Source organism: Pipistrellus hanaki (assembly GCF_964339955.1).
Source record: "Pipistrellus hanaki genome assembly, chromosome: 2".
NCBI classification, from domain to species: domain Eukaryota; kingdom Metazoa; phylum Chordata; class Mammalia; order Chiroptera; family Vespertilionidae; genus Pipistrellus; species Pipistrellus hanaki.
The window spans coordinates 135,431,000-135,453,416 of NC_140504.1; the positions used below are offsets into that span (position 1 = coordinate 135,431,000).

The window sequence follows — 22,417 nt, forward strand, 5'->3', positions numbered from 1 at the left end:
TGCCGTGCACAGATCTCTTCCATAGCACGCCACTTACCTCTGCCCAAAGGACATACTAAAGAGCAATGTAAAGCTCGGAATCATTGATCATTCCTCCAAAAGTAAGTTAGCAAACAGAGTTAAAGGGATATCAGTGATTCCGTTGGCATCTGCAAGCTGATGAACTCATTCATCTGAGGCAGATTTCAGATGTATCTGTCTCTGGCTGGGCAGTTCATTTGGTCAGAGCGTTGTCTGAATATGCCAAGGTTGAGGGTTCGATCCCTGGTCAGGGCGCATACTACAAGAATTAGCCAATAAATGCATCAATAGGTGGAACCCCAAATTGATGTTTCTCTCTCTAAAATAAAATTTAAAAAAAAAAAGGATGTGGCTGATTGCTTAGGCTACGATTCAAACTGTGGCCTTGGACTGAATTACTTTCCATCTTTCTACTTTCTAAGAACCCAGTGATGATAGTTATTTAGTAAAATTAATGTGCTTAGTAAAAACCCACAAAACAAGCATATTTCTGGATAAGAGTAAATGAGTGCATTGTGTGTTGGAGCCACCATCCTGGGACTTCCCCCTGAATAATACATTATTATTGTCTAACACCAATAATTCAAGTGACAATGTGTTGTTGCAGGTCTGTTAACCTGAAATCTTGAACTAAATCTGTCAAAAAGTTTTCTTTTTTCTTTTTTTATTTTTTTGCAAACTGGCTAAAACGTTTAGTGGCACGGGGGAAAAATGCCATGGAAGCAATATGTTAAGAAACCTTTGTTTCAACATGAAGAAGGAGTGGTTTTATCTAATAATTTCTGCCAACAGTTCAGCATTCCAATTTTTATTTGCCCATTTTCTTCAAGTGCGCTGATAAAATGTAGACATCTAACATGCAAACAGTAGTACTTCAATCTCCTCACTAGAGGAAGAGATAATTATTGACACGTAGGTACAAATGGTATGTTCTTCAACTCCTTGGTTCCTTAACCTTTCTGTGGAGAAGACTCTTGGGACATTATTGAGGAAAAAGTGGTTTTTCCCCCCAGATGGATCTGTTGGCGGGGGCGGTATTTTTAGTTATGCCAATAAAATGAAAGGGAGACAGAAAAGCAGGCGACTGCAGGAGTGGTTAGTGTGAGACTATTACCAAGGCAGAAATGAGGCCAAGGGGATGATAAATGTGTGCCTCTCACCCACTCCATCAGCTGAAGCCTGACCTGGATCCTCTCTTCCATCTGAGCTCCAAGCAAGCCACCATTTTTCACAGCAGCACTTAATAGTGGACATTAACTTAGCCCTCCCCAAAAGGGCTGACCCGCCGTCTACACTCAGCGCTTCTCCAAACTGTAATCACTTGCTCGCTCGGTAATTTTATCAAATAGCATGCACCTTTTCCAGCCACTTATTGGCCAATTAAGTCAAGTTCTCACTGAGGGGGTCCAGCTGGCTTCAAGTTATCTTAGATGAATTGATTGAAGACATCCTGCAATCTATGAACCCCGTTTAATGATCTAGGTGATAATACTTGTAATTCTTCTCAGTCAGGGGAATTTGCCGCAGCTGTTGTCGGCAAATCCATGTTTTGATACACTGAAGTACCAGAAAAGCATTAATCCGAGCTCAGAGTGCCACAGCGACGGCTGCATGGTGGAAAGGGAAATTTACAATTCACTCGGCATTGGCGAGGGTAGACGATCTGATGTGTTTTTATTGTATTCCATTGTAAAAGTGTGTGTGTGTTTTAAGGTGGAATAAGAGAAGACTACATTACTGATAGTACTTCATCAGGACTGGTGAAATGTAAATAAATGCTCATTCAGTATAACTGAAAACAGCTCATCAAATGTTTGAGATGCCTCCCCCCCCCAAAAAAAAAGTACTGTGCTAAGGTAGTAACACAATATTTTCTAAAATATTGGGCAGGGCTCCATGGACAAAAGGCATTATTTTGATAGGAAGTGTTTCAAGAAAGACAGCAAGAGTTTGTGCTCCCACCCCCTGGATTCGTGGCCATTGAAGTGATAATGAAGAAGTGTCATACAGTGACAGGGGCCTCCGGTGGATCTCCAGACACTTTTTTTGCCCAGTGACATATTTTTACAAAGTAATCATTAAATAATGTGCTGGCTTCCTTTCCTCTCTGCGCATTTGTCCCCTGAACCACCGAAACGTTAATTCTCCTCCCTGTGAAGCAAATGCTGTAAATAACACTCAGGAGGTTTTTCTGGATGTTGCAAATTCAGGATACTTAGGAGCACGCTATCCTACCGTGGGCCTGTGAAGTTTATGTTTACAAACTGGAAAGCTGGTTTTGATTTTCGTATGAAAGTGGCAGCTGTGATATTAATTTGCGCTGTGCTGAGGAGCCGCCGTCACTCTCTTTCTGGAGACCGGGTTCCTTCCGCTGAGAGGTGTGATTGAACTTGGCTTAGGGGATGTGGGACTTGCTGAGAAAGGCTGGTGCTTTTGATGAGATTTTAAATTCTTTCCAATGAGGCAGGGGAAGCTACAAACTAGGGAGAATGTATTGGCAAGTGGAGTGCAGGCTTTGGTGGGAAAACTCAGTTGGGCCATGGGCCATATACTTTACATAGAGGGGTCCAAATCTGACTAAAACAGAGAGCAGAAAACAAGGGGTGATGTTTTTCTTTCATTTTTCTAACCAGGAAAAGTCAGGTGGAGCCTTTGGGATCTGGTATAAAACAAACTGAGTTTTCTCTGAGAACAAAACTCAGTTTTTAGAGAACTCTTTTCTGCACTTTTTTTTTTTATTGCTCCTGCGTGCCCCCCTTTGTTAATGAGTTAACCTAACTTAACGTTTTCTAACTGCTGTAAATGAGAAAAATATTACTCAAGTGGAATTAAAAATAGCTAACAACAAACACTTGTCACATGCCAGACTCTTGTTCTAAGAACACTACATGGATGAAAACTCGGTTAATCTTTACAACAACCTATAAGGTCAATGCTATTATTACCCTCATTTTACAGATAAGAAAATGGAAGAACAGAGAAGTTAAGTAACTTACCCAAAGTCACACAGCTAGAAAGTGTGACCGAGAGCCTTTTCTATATCCAGGTCGCCTGGATATGGGGTCTATATACTTATTGACTTCATACAGCCTGACTTCTCAGAGGGACAAAGCTTCACGTTTCCTCTGTTTCAACTTCCCAGCCTGTTTCCCGTGTTATCTCCCTGGGGAAAGAGCTACAGAAGAGCAAAAGGACCACTGATGTCACAGCAAAAAGGAAGCCCAATGGTTCCAAGTGCTTGTCTTCAGGAGGTCTTACCCAGACCTATGATTTGGGGTCTGTCTATCCGCCAAAGAGCTGAAAGCTCTTCACAAATTCACTCAAGTCATCAGTATATTAGCAAAGTGTCATAATGGTAAATATTCTGCTATTTTTTTTTTCACACATCAACGCACACAAAAAGCGAAATGTCAGCTTGACCTTAAACCTATTCTCCTTCAAGCTTATTTTATGTCATTAAAACATGGATACAGGTCCTTTTCCATACATATTCAGATTATTGTTGGTGACAAAGAGTCTCTCTTATTTAAATCCAGTGCTACTGGGGGAAAAAATGTTGTTGGAAAAAATTAGGTCATACTATGTGCGTGAAAATTTGGTGTAGAGATAGAGCAGTAGGAGGGAAAAAAACTAAATAACATCTGAATGTTAACTGTATCTTTGTCTAAACTTTACAGATGAGGAAACAGAAGCTGAGGTCGAATACTAACTTTTATGTTTTACTGCCTCACGGCATCTCTTTCAAGAAGTAAAATATATTACAATATGAATTATTTCTATTGAGCATTTAACTATTTTCTTTTAAAATGTTCATGATCTCTGACAGAGCTTCACAGGTTATGGCCTCTAGTTATACACTCGCATAGCACTTTGTGCTTTTCTTCTTACAATTTATCACAATTTTAATAAATTAATGCATGCATAATTGCTTAATTAACTTTGATTTCCCTAAATAGAATGTTCCACGAGGATAATAAATGTGACTAGTTTTTCACAATGTCCCCAGTGTATCTGGCACATAGTAGGTGCTCATCTATTTATTGAATGATATAAACAACTGACTGGATGAAATATTTTTTTGTTATTGTTTACTAAGAGTGAAACAAAGTTTTGTTTTAAAGCAATAAAGTTTATTTTTTATAACAATTTTAGGTTCAAGCAAAATTGAATGGAAAGTACAGAGTCTCACATGGTCCCAGTCCCCATATATACATAGCTTCCCCCGCTATAGACAAAAATAACTGAGATTAAAACTAAGATTAAAACAGTTCTGCTTGGTTTCCTACTCTAATTTATGTGGAATGTGATAGCCGGAGAATAACAAAGCTGACAAAAACAACGAGGTCCCTAAAATAGTGACTTAAATAAGAGAGGAGTTAGTTTCTCTCTCAAGGAACAGTCTGGTTGATTCAGGCTGGAGGAGTAGCGCTGCTCCATGAAGCCAGGGTGGATCTGCCATCCCCAGCATATGGCTTCCACGCTCCTCAAGTTGTCACCATTTCCAGCTGATAGGGAGGGTGATGAGCCAAAATCCAGCACATGGAGCCCTTCTGAAGGTGTTGATGACACAGAAGTTACACACATCTCTCCCTCTCACACCCCATGATTCTAAACTTTAGGCCCATGGTCACCGTAGCCGCCAAGGAGGCTGGGAAATGCAATTGCTAGGTAGGTGGCCATGTGCTCAGAAATATGAAAAAGATGGACTTTGAAGGACACTAGTAGTGTGACACACCCATGGGTGAGAAATATTGATTAAAATTGATGTTTCTAACTCTCTACCCCTCTCCCTTCCTCTCTGTAAAAAATCAATAAAAAAAATATTTTTTTAAAAAAAAGTGTAATGCAACATCTTGAACTACCTTGAGCCACAGGCTTCCAGCTAAGTTGCATCTGGGTTCCTGACCCACAGAGACTGGGAGATAATAAATCTTTATGGGTGTAATCCATTAAGTTTAGGGGTAACTAGATGAATAATACAAATGGGTGGAAAGCTAATCCAGTACTACATAACTAATACAAATGCCAATCACTATAAAATTGTTTCTAATTTTCCTATAATTCTCTGATAGTAATTTTGTATAATGAGCACCTTTAAGTGGTATAATTAACCAAGACTATCCAAAAATCTAATATTCTGGTTTCCAAAGTCCACCCTTAGAACTTTTAGGAGTCCCCAATACTCTTTCAGAGGATCCATGAAGTCAAACTATTTTTATAATACTACTGAAATGTTACTTGAAGAGTGCCTACTTCACTCTTATTTTCTCATGAGTGTACAATGGAGTTTTCCAAGGACTACATAATATGGGGTAATGTTATTGCTCTGACAGCTATGGATTGCATGCTTCTGTAATCTTATGTTTTCTAGAATTTTCTAAGGTAGATTTAGAGATATAAACATGTATTTTTTAGATTAACTCAGTTGTTCAAAGTATTTCTGTGCTCTAAGCTATCTTCAATTATACGTGGTATAATATGAGAACCTCAATATTGTCCATTGAATTGTTATTTTGAAATCCCAAAGTCTACTTTGCATACATTCAGAAACACAACAAAAAGTAAACTTCTGTTGTTTTGTTTTGCAGAGGTATTTTAGATTTTTCTCAGTTTAGATTTTTAATATGGTATTAGATAGACATAGCCCCTCTAAACAAAACATCCTTACATTCCCAAACATTTTTTTTACAAACAAGTTCTTAGTTTATATTAAGCCTCTCATGAAAAATCTGCACAATCGCCACATAAAGTCACTGAGGAACATTTACTCCTGCTGTCCAATCTCCAGCTCACTTTTGTCAGCACCAACATTGGCCTTTTCAGTCACCCTGACTTCCTTCATTCTGTTCTTGCATTCCTTTCTCTGTTTTCTTGAGTTCTCATTCAGGCCATGTCTTTGCAAGTCTGTGTTTGGGTTCATTTTTCTTTGTATAATCCAAGGAATCATAAATCATGCCAACGCTAGTTGTCTTGCAACCACCAAAATGGGTTCTGAATCCAAACACAAAGATGACATCTGGTGTGGTATGTACATTTTGTCTAGTTTTTCCCAAATTCCTGTCTTAGGTGCTTTGCCTTCCCAGAGTGAAGGACACCAATGACCATTCGTTTCCACTGAAGCAGTCTGTTGGTCATGAACTTCCTGGTCCGGATAGTAATTGTGTCATTCATGATAGTGGCCATTCTTCAAGCATCAATCATTTTTGAAGCGTACAGAGAGGTTATGACACAACAAGTTTGAGAATTGCTGGTTTAATCCATCAATGGAAAAACATGATTGAACCCCTACACTTGTTCAGCACTGTGCTATATACTATGAGTGACACAACAGTATGAATATTACCTTTTCCTTTAAGTTGCTTAAAATCAAATTGTGGAGATAAGACTAATTTGTTGTCTGAGGTATAGATTGTAAAGCTAAATGTTGCTGTAGATAGCATCAATGCAATAAAAGTACGTGGAAGGAGTTGGGGTGAGGAGAGTAATTAGGGGTTGATTAATGCTAAAAGAAAGGCATTTCAATGCTTCTAATGAGAACCTCCATGGCTACAAGGAGAAAACAGCGGAGAAATGTATCAGGGAGGGTGCAGGGAAAGTAAAGCCAAGACTCTAGCAGCTTTCAGCTAATGTTATGCTTTGATTTGGGAAACTTCCGAGGGAGCGCTGGCTGCCAAGTGCTTTCGACTTGATGGGTGACTTAGGCATCACTCTCAATGGCAGACACAGCTCTAACTCACACTTTCCATAAGTAGAAAACTTGGGAAAATATTGTATCTTGTAAAACTCAACTTCATCATATTGAAATCCATACCCAGAATTCTGAAGATGCTTCAATGGCTTATGTGTGTGCATGGGGCGTGGCGGGGGGGGGGGGGGGGGGGGGGAGGGACAGGGGACAGTGTGTTAGGCACAAGATGCTTTCCTATGTTGAGGTATTTCGATGAAAATGAGAAAAAAGTTATTTTACTGCTTTTGTTTTATCAGAAGGAACTAGGAAACGTGGGCTCTAGTCTGTGGTGTGCAGGTGTGGGATCTGCTAGTAACTTCAGATAGCTGATTGTCAGTTTTACTGTCTGTATAAGGTAGCCGTTTTTCCTGCACTCCTCACAATGTAATTAGAATGTTCATACAATAGAGTTTATATGAAAGTGAACTTGAAATTGCAGATCCCTATTTAAATTCACAATCATATAATCTTAATAAAAGAGAAGCTAATATGTATTGAGCACTTACTTTATGCTAAACACCGGAATAAAGCATTTTCTTCACATCTCAATTACTCTTAAGTGTGTCTGATCTTATTAAACTGTGACATAATATTGAGAACTTCATTAAGATCACTGAATTCATGACACATGGAGCAGAATGTCATTAACAACAAATTCCTTTTACAAAAAGGCAAAAATACAATGAAGAAGCAAGAGTCCCTCCTCTTTACTGAAAACTTCCTTAATTATTGGACTCTGGGAAGCAGAAAGAAGAATTTGTCCTACAGGAGGTTTATCTATGACCTTATTTAATAAAAATAGGATGTCTAGAGTAGAGGCTAACTGTAAATTACAGCATAACCTCCTTTAATGGAGAGGCGAATTTTTTATCAGCAACTTTATAACTAAAGGGGTCCATTCTAGGATACAGAAAAGGGAATGTAATGCCATTAAAAAACAAAACAATAAATCTTGACTGAGAGCTACAAAGACTCTCCCAACAACAATATATATTTTTGGAAGACTTAGTGCAGAAATGGTGGTGGTGGTGGTTGTGAAGAGACCAAACCTGGACCCTTTAGGCACAGAAGGTCTAGGGGCATGTTACCTGGGTTAAGGTACAGGTAGGGTTCATGTACTAACTTCGATTAAGTCAGGGTTCCACAGAGAGAAGGGAACTTCCTGGATTGGCTTTTGGGTTCCACAGATGCCAAACACACATAAAAATATATGTATTAAAGGGCCCACAGGCACCTCTTCCACCAGGGATGAGTGACTAACACAGTTTGAGACACAGGCAAATGCCTCTCTTCCTCTATTGCCTTTTGTCCCTTAAATACTCTAAGCAAGGAGGGTTTGTGGGCTACTCCACCTTCTATGCAGGAGTCAGACAGCGCCCTGGAGTGTGGGAGCACTTGACTGGCAGAAGCACTTAGGTAAAAGAAAAGACAAATTAACTTGTCAAATCTTTCCTCTCCAGTAGTGGGGATGCTATAGATTTTTGCATAATATTGTATCATTTCCCAATAGCACCAAGCATCCATCTTCCTACATCTATTTGTGCTCCATCTTGGTTCCTCAGGTACTCAGGAATTGGTACAGTATTCACGACAGTTGCATGAAATAGAAAAGGAACATTTGGCAAGTATTCATCACATTCCTAAAATCGTATATGGTTAGTCTAAATGTAACTTGTAGGAAGTATAATATATATTCTTTCCATTGATAACTGGATGGCCACAGAATGTTAAAATTGCAAATAATTTCACTGTTATCAAAGTGTTTAATACTATTAATTATTGTACAATTTTCAAAAAAGTGACATTAACATTTAGCCTTAGATGACTTAAAATTCACTGAAGGCAATGTCTAGAATATAATGGTGGCAACATGGTTGATAAACTGAAAGTTTTACCATACAGAATATTGGCCCCCAACCCCAAACACTTGATTGTTTGTCGTATACAGCACACATCTGAATTTGTTATTAGGAGATACGATATCTACTTTTTCCGACAGCAATTCAAAGATTCTATACTATATTTTCTGAATCTTCCCAAAGCTGAAATACTCTGATGAAACAAAGCAATGACCTTAAAATCACTCTCAGACATGTGTGATGGGAATGCTGTCTGAATCTGTTAAAGCAATTAGATTGAATTTAGGTGAGACACAACATGCACCACAGGAGTCAACTGCAACAACACAAGACTCTCAAATAAAACATGAATCATGGTCTTTGGTAGAAAATTAATTTTTAAATTCATGCTACCCAAAGTTATTTGATTTTAATTGTTGTTTATTACTAATATTACTTAAAAATATCAACATTTTTTGAAAGATCTAAGTTTGGCTATTGTACTTTTTAAAAGACTAAAATATTTTAAACTGAAAGATTTAAAAACAATATGTAACAAAAGTAATACTCCAGTACAATATAAGAACATTAGAGCAAGGAAACAAAAATGTTTACCTAAAAATAATTCCCAATAGTTCTAATTTTAATGGAAGCCATGTTTCTGGCTAACATAGATTAGAGTGTAGCTATAGTTGAAGATAAATTTGAATAGGTTAATAGTACCCTGATGATATTTGTTTACTGTATAAAAAACAAATACTGGAAAATTTGAAATAAAAATGTAAGAAATGCTGTATGTATCTAGATGTTTCTTTAAAAGATTTTATTTTAATATATTCATATTAAAAATGATAACAATGGCCAAAACCAGTTTGGCTCAGTGGATAGAGCCTCGGCCTACAGACTGAAGGGTCCCAAGTTCTATTTTGGTCAAGGGCATGTACCTTGGTTGCGGGCACATCCCCAGTGGGGGGTGTGCAGGAGGCAGATGATGGATGTTTCTTATCTATGTTTCTAACTCTCTATCCTTCTCCCTTCCTCTCTGTAAAAAAAAAAAAATCAATAAAAAATATTTTTTAAAAAAATGACAATAATGTATTTGATATTAAAATAGTTTAAAGTATTTTTGTCATTACTGCTACTTTGTCACATGTAACCTCACAACAGTTTTTGAATATGTGTAAATTTGTATGTGAAGTTCATTTCCAAATTTGTCAGTGTAATAATTTTTTATAATTCCTATTGCGCCTGCCTTATAAGAAGGATATTTTCCAAATTGAAATGAATTTAAATCACTACAGTGACTTAAGAAATATTGGCTAACACCTTGGATGGTGTGGCTTAGTTGGTTGAGAATCATTCCGTGAGCTAAAAGGTTGCCTGTTTGATTCCACATACCCAGATTGTGGGTTCAATCCCAGGTCAGGGCATGTATAAGAGGCCACTGACAGGTGTTTCTCACATCAATGTTTCTCTTTCCCTCTCCCTTCCTCTCTCTATAAAATAAAAAAAATATATAATTTTAAAAAAGAAATATTGGCTAATTTATTACTGTCAATAGAGCACATGTGAAAATCTTGCTTATACCAATACTAGTGGCCCAGTGCATGAAATTCATGCACATTTAAAGGGGATTAATTAGAGGAAATATTTTAATATTACTATTTGTCCTTTCTCTATAATAGGAGTGTCAGAGATGAGAGAAAATTAGTAAAATTTATTTTTCTCCTGTCAGACTCTGGGGCACACCTTGGGATCAAGAGTCAAGTCCCTGCCCACCTGCAAAGCCTCAAAATCATACAAGATCCAGACCCAGCCGACCTCACCCCCATCAAGCCCCACCAGGCAGGGAACACAGCCTCAGGTCCCCTGGTCCAGGTCTGGGAGGGGGTCGCAGCCTGAGGTCCCCCATCAAACCCTGCTGGGTGGGAGGTGCAGCCTCAGAGCCCCTGTCAAGCCCTGCCTGGCAGGGGGCGCCACCTGAGGTCTCCAGGCCTGGCACTGAAGGTGGGGGCATGGCCTGAGGTCTCCTGTCAAGCCCCACCAGGAGGGGGGGCAGGCTCAGTTCCCCTGTCTTCGGTCAGTGCCATGCAGCCTCAGGTCCTGGTTGATTGCTCCTTAAGGCTGGTTATGGGAACTCTGCCTCTGCTGTGGGCATCGCCATCTTGTGTTATGGAATCCCTACCTCTGCTGTGGGTTCAGCCATCTTTGTGATGGAGTGACAGTCAATTTGCATATTCCCTCTTTATTGGATAGGATAAGTATTGATTTTGCTAAAATGAAGATAAAGCAAATTAATTTTATGTAATAACTATATAAGAGTTAATGAATTATGTATCATTCCTCCAAGTATCACCAGATTATCAAAAGAACACCCAGGCATGCACAATAATAGTTAATTCAGTTATCTTTGATATTATGCTGTCAGTCATATAAAAAAAACGTAGTTTTACACACATTTTCTCAAGTTTATCATTTTGAACATTTATTTGTCAAGACAAGAAAATAGAACATATTTTATTTAAGAGTTTTAGCTTTATCACCTCTAAATATCTACCCTGTTTCCCTGAAAATAAGACAGTGTCTTATATTAATTTTTTCTCCCAAAGTTGTGCTAGGTCTTATTTTCAGGGGATGTCTTATCTTTCCATGCTCTAGGTCTTATTTTCGGAGGATGTCTTATTTTCGGGAAAACACGGGTAGAAATATGCCTTATGGGCCTCCATTTGTCTCTCTCTTTGGGCCACACAAATGTTAAGAGTGGGTTGCTGCCCGGAGGGGTAGTGAATATCAACCTTGGGCTGCACCATCCATGGTAAGTCATGCCAAGGGGTGAAACCTTTGGTGTAGTTGTGCAGGCCAAGTTATGATTTTGCTAGCCTTCTTCTTTCTCATACTCTTGCAGGAGACACACACACCCTCTCCCCACATTCTCACTCATGTCCAGCAATCTTTAACAAGAGGATAAACCTCTACAGAAACATTTCAAAATGCAAATGCGGCCAGGACTGGAGTGGCTCAGCTGGTTGAGCATTGTCCTGTGCACTGAGGTTGCCAGTTCTATGGAAGGCAACAAATCTCCCCCCCACCTCTCTCTCTCTCCTCTCTCTTTCTTCCCCCCCCCCCTCCCAGATACTCTTTCTTAGTATGTCTTAGGCCAGGGTGAGGATTAAAAAAAAAATGCAAATGGATGATTAAGGTGACACCTTAATGTGAATGAATTTTAGGTGGTGTAATTGGTCTTCTAATTAATCCGTCCTTTGGCTGAGTCGTTCATTAATGGAGAGTGCACTGTTAGTTCACTCTGGGGCAGTTCTCATCCAATTGCTAATGTTTAGTTTAGCAAGGAGAGGAAAGGTGAGTTGAGGGATTGAGAAAAGTCTTAAAATGCATGAAGTATTTTCTTGAGATTATATTTAATCTGTATGCAGTGACCTGGTGGATAATTTTTCAGGCTATGCTCAAGGGTGCTCAGTTGAGGACAGTGGGGGCTGAAATCCAGCTCTTGTTCTACTCACTAAGCCACACGCCCTGATGTCAGGCTGAGTGAGCAAAGGGGGTGCCTTCCTCTCATTCTCACAATGGTGTGCTGTGGGCCAGCTGGGGCCTTACCTGCATGAGTGCAGAGAACAGAATCAGAACCAAAGGGTGAAAGTGACATAGATGCTGATTTGTAGTTAGTGTGAGGAAAAGATGTTCTATGAACTTGATGTCATTTAATTATTATAACAACCTTAAAAAAGTAGGTACAATTATTGCTCTCACTTTATAGGAAAAACAAACAAAAAAAAACAACCTGAGGCCCATAAGTTAAGTAACTCTCCCAATGTTTATAAAATGCAAAGCCAGCTTTTCTGATTAAAAAACAGCTATCCTTATTTTACGCTATACCAGTGGTCGGCAAACTGAGGCTCGCGAGCCACATGCTGCTCTTTGGCCCCTTGAGTGTGACTCTTCCACAAAATACCACGTGCGGGTGCTCACGTACAGTGTGACTGAAACTTCCTGGCCCATGTGCAGAAGTCGGTTTTCGGTCGGGGCGAGTTTATTTTGAAGAAGTGTCATTAAAACACTCAAGGGGCCAAAGAGCCACATATGGCTCGTGAGCCGTGGTTTGCCGACCACTGCTCTACAGTTTAATATGCTTTCCGCCAATTTGGGCAATCCTATGATCAAGTGGGTTGCCTCTGAAGCTAGCAATTTCCATATTTCTTTAAGTTTTTGAGAACAAGTTGGCTTGACTGGCATAGCTCAGTGGTTTAGCATCGGCCTATGAACCAGGAGGTCATGGTTCAATTCCCAGTCAGAGCACATGCCAGGGTTGTAGGCTCGATCCCCAGTGTGGGACATGCAGGAGGCAGCCGATCAACGATTCTCTCTCATCATTGACGTTTTTATCTCTCTTTCTCTCTCCCTTCCTCTCTGAAATAAATAAAAATATATATTTTAAAAAATAACAAATTGAATGTCAATTCATCAGATACATTATAAAAGGGATTCACATACCCCGAATAGTTGAAACAGGTGATGCCTACATAGTCCAGGTTCAGTCAGGAAAAGAGAAGCCACTCTATGTACTTCAAGTATGAAAGGTTTCAATGCAGGGAATTAGAGGCATAACCAACCACTGAAAATGTTAGGGAACCAAGATAAGGGAAACCACCAAATAGGATCTCAGGCTGCCATACTAAAGCAGGAAATTCAATAGGGTGAAAGTTTGAAGAATTTCTTGTAAACTCCAGCCCTCTATCTCAGTCTGTAGCATAAACTGGGGAAATTCTATCAAACCTCACATCTACGCATGCTTTTGACTATAACTGCATCCTGAGAATTATGGCCCCACCTCTTCGGACTTTCAATTCTCACAGGAGTTTCTCCTATTGGAAGAGATGCTAAATCTGATCAGGACCGTAGGGGAAGGGGATTGTGAGAAATGTAGTTTCCGGCTGGAACAGGGTGGTGATGAAGCTGAGTTGACAACAAACACGACCGTAAGTGATGTAAGATTTTATGCTGCACACCTACTGATTATTTACTAATAGGATTTCCTCTTATTTTATAGTGAGTTGGGAATTAAAAGAACAAAAAGTTGTCAGGCCCCTTCAAGAGTTTTGCCACTATAGGAAGGGAAGGCTGAAGCTACAGGTAAATGTTCACATGTCATCATTTTGCCTAAGATTTGAGTACCTTCAATTGGACTGGACCTAAAAAAAAAAAAAAAAAAAAAAAAAAAAAAAAAAAAAAGCAGCTAACTATAAAAACAGTCTTCTCCCCAGACATTAGAAAAGTTAGAGTTCACCCAAAAGATTATGTTCATAGGAAATATATTATGAGCAGCAAATTTTAGGAGGCTATTTTTATGTGTTAAATCATTGAATTTAGTTGGATGGAACCTAGACATCATTTTGTCCCAGATGCCTCAAACCACCTCTCATTTCTGGAAACAGGGGCATTCCTGAGGGTATGGTTGGAGGGTGTGGTACTATCAGCATGTCTTCCACTGAGAATCCTGGTCAACCACTGACAGGGAGGAATGGTGGCACATAGAATAGTGATAATGGGTTTACAGAGCTCCCTCTTAAGGGTTCAAGACGTACAAATATGGCCCAACATGCTACTCGGCAAACCCCTATTTTACTGCAATAACCAAGAGAGGGAGGTTAAGGGACTATGTGAAATCACAAGCAAATTAATGGCAGAGTCGGGACTGCAATTCAAGTGTCCTGATACTCAGCCTGAGGTGTTTGCTATGCTAGTGTCCTCGACCTCTCATTCTATCATATCTACCTACCTACCTACCTGTCTGTCTGTCTGTCTGTCTGTCTGTCTTACCATTTCCCCCTCTATCTGTCCCTCTATCTTCCTATATCCTTTTAACCATCTAGCTATGTAACCTCCTTTCATATATCCATAAATGTACAGGAGACTCTATGAAGGTATGAGAAGGCATCTATTTCCCTTTCTGGAGTTAATAGAAGAAAGGGAGCAGAAAACAGGAGAGCTATTGATTTTGTTGTTTTGTTTTGGCTCCTACCTGAGTAAAAAAAAAAATAAAAATGTTTTCATCCATAACACAGCATCTTAACAATAGCAGAACCTATGAATTTTTCCAATAGGTAATTTCAGGTTGAAGACAACATATTTGAAAAAACAGCCTAGCATGCTGCAATATTAAAACAGTAGGCCGCTATGGCTATAATATACCAGCTATTGATAATGAGATTAAAAACTCCTGTCTGGCAGTATTCTCTCTTCTGTGTCCCAGCACTCAATTTTGCTGCTGGGGAACACCCACTGCTAAAGTAGGGGAAGGGCCTTCATTGCTGTCTTTTGCAAACATTTGGTGTAAGAATTCTTGCAGTTTTGTAAGTATCAGTCCTGCCGCATAGTCTTATACCACCTTAGGAAACAAATCTTTAAAATAACTTGTTCAGCATTAGAAAATCATGTCCCTATATACATATCTCAATCTAATCATGGTATTTATGCATGTGGTTTATTTATTGTATTGAAAGAGATATTATCTTCTGTCAAGCCTTAGGGGAACCTTAATCAAATTCATTAACTATTGTACTAAATATATGGCTTACATCTGAAATCTTTTGTCTGAATTTGGGAGCTGACTTTTGACAAGTACATTGGCAAACTCTAGTATATTCATAGAATGATCAGATTAATTATGGTAATAAGATATAATTTAAGAAAATAATTTATTGAGTACCATGCTAAGTATGTCATGTGGGTTGTTACTTTTAATCCTCACAATCATTTATTACTAAAGTCACTTGATGAGTGACTAAAGTCACAGAACAAGCCCTGATGCCAGAACTTGAGTTTTATCTGCTCACTGTACAGTGAGGACCCTGGAAAACCATCTTGTATGAGAAGCTATAGAAGGACCAAGAGTGTCTGTGCTGATGAAGGAAAGAACTGGAACCAATGAGGACAACCTACTGCATGGATATTTTATCCCAATTTTAAAAATGCTCCCATTCTTAGAAATGAGCATTCAACCAAGAGTTGAGCGCAGCCTGTGTAGCTCAGTGGTTGAGCGTCAATCTAGAAACTAAGAGGACACACTTTGATTCCCCGTCAGAGCACATGCCCAGGTTGTGGGCTCAATCCCCAGGAGGAGGACATGCAGGAGGCAGCCCATGAATGATGTGATGTTTCTATCTCTATATACCTCTCCTTCCTCTCTCTCTAAAAATCAATAAAAATGTATTTTTAAAAAGAATTGAAAGACCGTTTTTTAATGAGTAGGTAAAAAAAATTTCTACTCTAAGTAAGATATATGGAATTTATGCTGTGAGTAAAATAGAACAAATAACTAAGTTGCTTTCATTTCTATTTGTCATTTGAAAAAAAGGTAAAAATCTAAAAAAAAGAAAGTAAAAATTATAAAATAAAAGTTTTTAAGTTCCTATAATTTTTCTTAAAAGTTGACTACAGATTGAATGTTAGGTATAGGCCTATCTTCTTAAAATGTTTTCACTATCTTTCATTATGTTACTTGATCTTTGAAATTATATATTCCTAAGGTCTAAGATTTAGATTCCTACCTCACAATATTGTGGTAAGGATTGAACGAATGAATGTATATTGAAAGGCTGTGGAATGGTTGCATATCATACAGATATGAGGGATCAATGAACAGAAATAAAACATATTGTAAGCCCCCTTGATTTTTCTGTATAATGAGACAGGTCAGATTTTAAAGCTATTGAACCAACCAGAAATCTGTCTGGTAAATATAGTAATATAAATATATACAAGGCTTATATATTTTCACTGATTCAACCAATATTTACATTGCAACTGGTACTTACATGTGTCTGTTAGGCACTTGGTCTACAGAAATTACTAATATATGACTAATCTTTAGGACTTGAATAAAAATAATTGCAAAATTAGCCGAAACCAGTTTGGCTCAGTGGTAGAGCGTCGGTCTGTGGACTGAAAGGTCCCAGGTTCGATTCCAGTCAGGGGCATGTACGTTGGTTGCTGGCACATCCCGGGTAGGGGGTGTGCAAGAGGCAGCTGGTCGATGTTCCTCTCTCATCGACGTTTCTAGCTCTCTATCCCTCTCCCTTCCTCTCTGTAAAAAATCAATAAAATATATATTTTAAAAAACTAATAATAATTGCAAAATTATGCTGATAGAAGTATGGTGTTAACAAAAATGAAATGAAATCAAATGTGTAATGTGTTTTATTTTTTAAAACATGTTTTTATTAATTTCAGATAGATAAAAGGTTGATAGAGAGATAGAAACATCACCGATGATAGAGAATCATCAATAGGCTATCTCCTGCACACACCCCTGGGGATTGAGCTCACAACATGGACATGTGCCATGACCAGGAATTGGGTTGACCTCCTAGTTCATGGATCAATGCTCAACCACAGAACCACGTCAACTGGGTTGAGCAACGTGTTTTAAAGGTACGAGGCTGATTTATGACTTCTTTATGGTTTGCATGGATATCAGTAGTTACACTTGACCTTGTGCTGGAGAGATCAATATGGAATTCATGTGCTCTACAAAATTTGCATATGGCTTTACTAAATCATTGGCACATCATGAAACGATTAGCATACTGTGGAAATCCTGAAACCGAAATCCTGTGCATTCTCATTTTTGTATTACCTTATTTCCATCCATGGCTACTCTTATGAGCAGGACAAAATCTTTGCAGGTAAAGATTTGTAGCACAGACGTTCCACATTATACAACACCCCCAGACAAGATTTTGACTGAACTAGGCTGTGATGTCAATGAAGGAAAAGAATGCCGTGGTCCTTAGATGTTGAAACATTTGATCCCAATTTAGTCAGTAAGATGAGCTTGGAGGATAACTGTATTCTAACGTTAGCAAGTTACTTTTATCTCACACGTGTACTCCTCCCTCAAACTCTTCGGCCCTAGTAAAATGAGCATCTTTTATCCTTTGATTTTACCATGACTTTTCTTATCTCTGACTTTGGTCCTGCCCTTCCTGCTGCCCGAGACACTCTTCCCTTTCCCCCTTTCTCCATCTCTTTTTCTCTAGCCAATTTCTACTCGTTCTACGCCTTAGACAGACCTTTCTCCAAGAAGCTTTCTCCAGTCCTTCACGTCATCTCCAGGTTGGGTTAGATGTTTCTCCCTGCATTTCTATGGCTTTCTGCATTATGACAACTATTATATCAATGATTTCCTTGCAATTTCATTTACTTTCTTCACTCTTTTCTCCAGATTATATTTACAAACTGTCTTTTATTGTTCACCCTCAGGGGATTTAGCTTCAGGGGATACAACAGGGTCTGGCACAGTTGTAACACGAATATGTAATCTTCAATCATTCACCTCAGGAGTAGCCCTCAGTAGTGTAGCCCTCTTCAATCAGTGTATGAATCATTTCAGCACTAACTTTTCCCTATTTACTCTAGAAGAACCATATATACCATGCCAGAATTGTTGCCATTTCTGAGTGGGGAGAGAAAAATCACCGAGGTTTAACTGTATGACTAAATAAAGTAAATGTGTAATGATGGTTGATTGAGTTGTGCTTTGTATAATCGAAGGGATTTACTAGACATTTGTATTTGGGTTGACCAGCAGGATAGAATTTATTAAAAACCAACCTAGAAAATATGTCATGAGTAAGTAGGTCAGTGAGAAAAATAAGGCTACCTTCCATAAGCAAGAATGAAAGAGATGGTCATATCTTTAAGTAGTAGTGTTGGTAGCTAATAAATGCAGGTCTCAAGTCTTAAAATTTTGGACATGGAAAGGCCAGATCATCAGTCTTTTGTGCAGTTGGAAAAAATAATTGTTCAATAACTCAAAATTATATATGGAATGTATCCACAAAATGTATCCTTTGATTTATCTATTATATTAAAGTACTTTCTTTGTGTGTGTTTTAGAAATGGACTTAACTTTTCCTATATTTAACCACCATAAAAATAATAATCATAAAAATATAAACCAAGTTCAGAGGTAACATCCAGTTCTATACCTTCTTGCTTAGAAAACTACCGCAACTGTACTGAAGTAAAATTGTCACTTCTTTCCTTTCAAAATCACAAAATTTTAATATGTGGGAGAAGAGCTATTGCAATTTTAGCAACTACAACTTGGATTGACACTAATACCAATGTGTGTGTGTGTGTGTGTGTTCCAATAGTTACTAATTCATCTGTGAAATAGCTGAAGTCTCTCCTACAAATCCCTTCTTGGGACAATTTGTAATGTAATAAAAAGAAAAACATCAACATCTATATTTGCAATTTCTCATTATAATTTGCACAACGTATATGGAGCTTCATTCTATCTGCACACTATAATACAAAACAAAAGTCTCAAACTACAAGCAAACACAAGGGCCTAAATTAAAGTGTCTGTTCATCTATCATTGCACATGCTGAAGAATAACCAATTCCTGGTCATTCATCTGCCATTTTCCTCATAAGCAAAGTAAAAAGAGATAACTCACCTCTCAAATGAAGACATATATTCTGAGAAACCAACAATCATATGTTATATATATATATATATATATATATATATATATATATATATGAATAAATGTCTTAGAATATATATTTTTTATTTCTATTGTATATAAAATTTTGAATATCTCACCATCCCCATCACCACCACCACCAGCCATTTTTTCTTACATAAAAAGATTTGAGATAATACCGTGTTTCCCCGAAAATAAGACATCCTCTGAAAATAAGACCTAGCGCATGGAAAGATAAGACATCCCCTGAAAATAAGACCTAGCGCAACATTGGGAGAAAAAATTAATATAAGACACTATCTTATTTTCGGGGAAACAGGGTAGTTCTTAAATCTGAGCAGGTATAAAATTTGTGAGAACATACAAACTTGATTGCTATCAAGCAATTGATAATAATTTGTGAATTGAGCTACCAGTCTACAAACAAAATACTTATATTTCAAGACAGGTAGAGGAAGCCAAATTAGAAATAAATGGAGAAAGAAATATCTCCTTGCACAATGAAAATACAAACACATGCATAACTATATATGTGCAAATTTATAAATGAGACCTTTAAAATAATGAAGAAAATGCAAATGTACTATAAATTAATTCCCCAAGAAAAAAATATTTGCATTACTGTATTAAAAGGGATGCTTTCAGTCCCTTTCCCCCCACTTAGAAAGTGGGCTATTCATACCAAAGGATGTCAACACATTTACAGGGCATTTATTGACTTGGATTTTAATTTTTAAAAAGCCTTAAAAATGGAAAGTTGACAAACTTGACTTAACTGGGTAGTGAACTCCAGGCAAATGTGTTGATTAAACTCTGCCTGATGGACTGGTGCTGCCAGGAAGCATTGACATAACAGTGAATGATCAGCATGTGCTTACATATCACACATCAGGCTTAGTAAGGGTATTCCACTCTTAGGAAATTATACTGTCGCATAGAAATGATAAAACTTGAGAAGCCCCTTCAAATTCATAAAGACATTTGGAAGCACCCTTATAATAAAACCAGGGTTTCTAAAATGGAGACAGGCAGGTGCACATGTAGCTTCTTGCCAAGTAATCACCTAAAAATTTCCAACAATAAACTCCTCTGCACTTGCTGAGTGAGCACCTAGGGAAGAAGGGAGGCCATCTTTAGAACCATACTTTTATCTACCAGACTTTTCTTTCTGTGGAGGCTTGATAAGCATTTGTTTCTTCTTCCTCACCTTTAATGCTCTTTCTGAACAGATCTTGAGAAGCCCTTGAAATGGAGAACTTAAACTTAAATCCAGACTTAGCTGGGATCCATTTTTTTGAGAATGGAAAAAGAAAAAGAAAAAGAAAAAAATCACCCCAAACTTCCTTGTCACTACCCAAGTAAATATCCTATCTATCATAAGAATTGTGGTTCCTGGATAACAGATTAGGCACATCAATAAAACACTGTTACCACAGTTTGAGACAAATGCCCTGATATGTATAAGTCAGAGGTTGACCAAGGTCACATGGAATCCTAAGCATATTTATCACTGGCCAACCTTCAAACTGAGTTTTAAATTTTGTCAGACATGAAAAACTGCTACCAGATGGTGTCAAGATAATTCCTCTCTGTGTTAAAAACACACAGTTAGGTATAGTCAAGAGTGAAAATCAAATAATTAGCCCAAACACCAATACACACCTGGTACCATTCCTACTGCAAGTTAGGGAGAACATTATGATCATTTCTGCCTCTATCCAATTAAGAGAGCCCACACAACTAACATACAGCAGCTTACTAACAGAGCAAATGATTTTCTAGAGCTATGGCTAATCCCAAGCCAATAGGAAGAGACAGTACGTTATTCCAAATTGTAACCCCATTTCCAAAAGCAAGAGAGAATTAGAGGTTCACTCCCTGCCACCCTACCTCCACCCTGTACCCCCTTCAATTAAATAAAAATGACTTTATATGGTGAGATGGTCAGTCCTTGCTATATAAAAGAGCCCCCTCCCCAAATTATTGTATATTCCCATATGGCATGGCTAAACTCCATTCTTTAGTTAATCTAAAAATGAAGTAAAAATATTTGGAAGCTCCTCAAATGTGAGAAACCATATGCTATTGGTTCACAAAGTAAAAAGGAGAAGGCACATAGTGACTTTGAGGAGGGTATAAAAATGCCCAAGTTAGTAAAATACCTAGGAAAAAAATGTTACACATTAGAAAGCACAAGGCAGTGTGTTATTACTAATTTGTAATATATTTGCTTTTAAAATATAAATTATTACATTTAATGATACAAATATATGTTTAACTCTAGTCTGTTGTGTCATTTCACTGGGTGACATGGGGGCCTGGGGGTCAAGAGTCACAATCTAGCTGTTAAGATGAAAACCCCATTTTATTTTTTCAAGTAAATGTGGAACTGAGGGGAAAGATGATCTTTTGGAGAATATTAAAATGTTGGGGGGGGGGGGGGTTCTGTTTGAATCATTCTGGATACCCAGAATCTCTAACTAGGGTTCCCTTTCCCCCATGAGTCCTGCTCACCGCACTGTCAGAGTGAGAGCATCATGTAACTTTAATTACCAACCTTATCGCCCAGCAAAGTTTTCCTGCTAGAAAATGGCCACATTGTGGGACTTCCAGCATTTGGTTTCATTGCCTAGAAAATCTTCACTTTGGATTGGGTTCCATCCCCCCTCCCCCCCGCACCTCAGTGGAGCACAATAAAGATTTTATTCTATGCTCCAATAATTATTGGCAGGGGCAGGATGCCTCTCTGTCACCGCCCAGGAAAGGCACATGGAGAGGATCCCCGGAAGGGGGGAGAGGGGGTAAAGTGAGGTCACCACTGGCAACAAGAGAACCAGCCAGTCTTTGAAAACAAAGATTGTGAATGTCTGCTGGTTTTTAAACTTATTATTTTTGGCAGGGTTGCATATGTTCTCTGTGCTCATTCCACAATTCTGGCTGATTATTATTCCCATCACCAGAGGAAGAGAGAGTCACATTAATTTGTAGTAATTAATAGCACTGATGCATTTGACAGCGCATGTTAACAAGCCTCTTTGATTGTTTGGATCTCTAACTGCGGCCCTTCTTGTTTGCATCACCTCCAAGGAATTCATAATATCAAAGCTTAACGGTATCTGATACTTGTCAAAATGCAATTTATAAAAGTTTAATTCTTTTATTGATTTAGTTTGGTTTTGATGCCTGCAGAGTCAGCTCCCTTGACAGAACTTAGCGGATTCAAATGCTTGTCACCAGCTCGGCCTCCTTTTTGCAGGAAACAATTGCCATAGGCCAAGCCAACAGGCATGGTTTAATTGCCATTAATTAAAAGCATAAAT

The 22,417-nt window shown here is 38.3% G+C and overlaps 1 pseudogene across 1 annotated transcript; it reads right to left on the bottom strand.

Annotated features, from left to right (window-relative positions):
* Positions 1 to 5,785: 5,785 nt before the first annotated feature.
* Positions 5,786 to 6,192, bottom strand: LOC311615686 (small ribosomal subunit protein eS24-like; annotated as a pseudogene). The gene has a single exon. The product of its transcript is annotated as a small ribosomal subunit protein eS24-like (transcript).
* Positions 6,193 to 22,417: the final 16,225 nt, after the last annotated feature.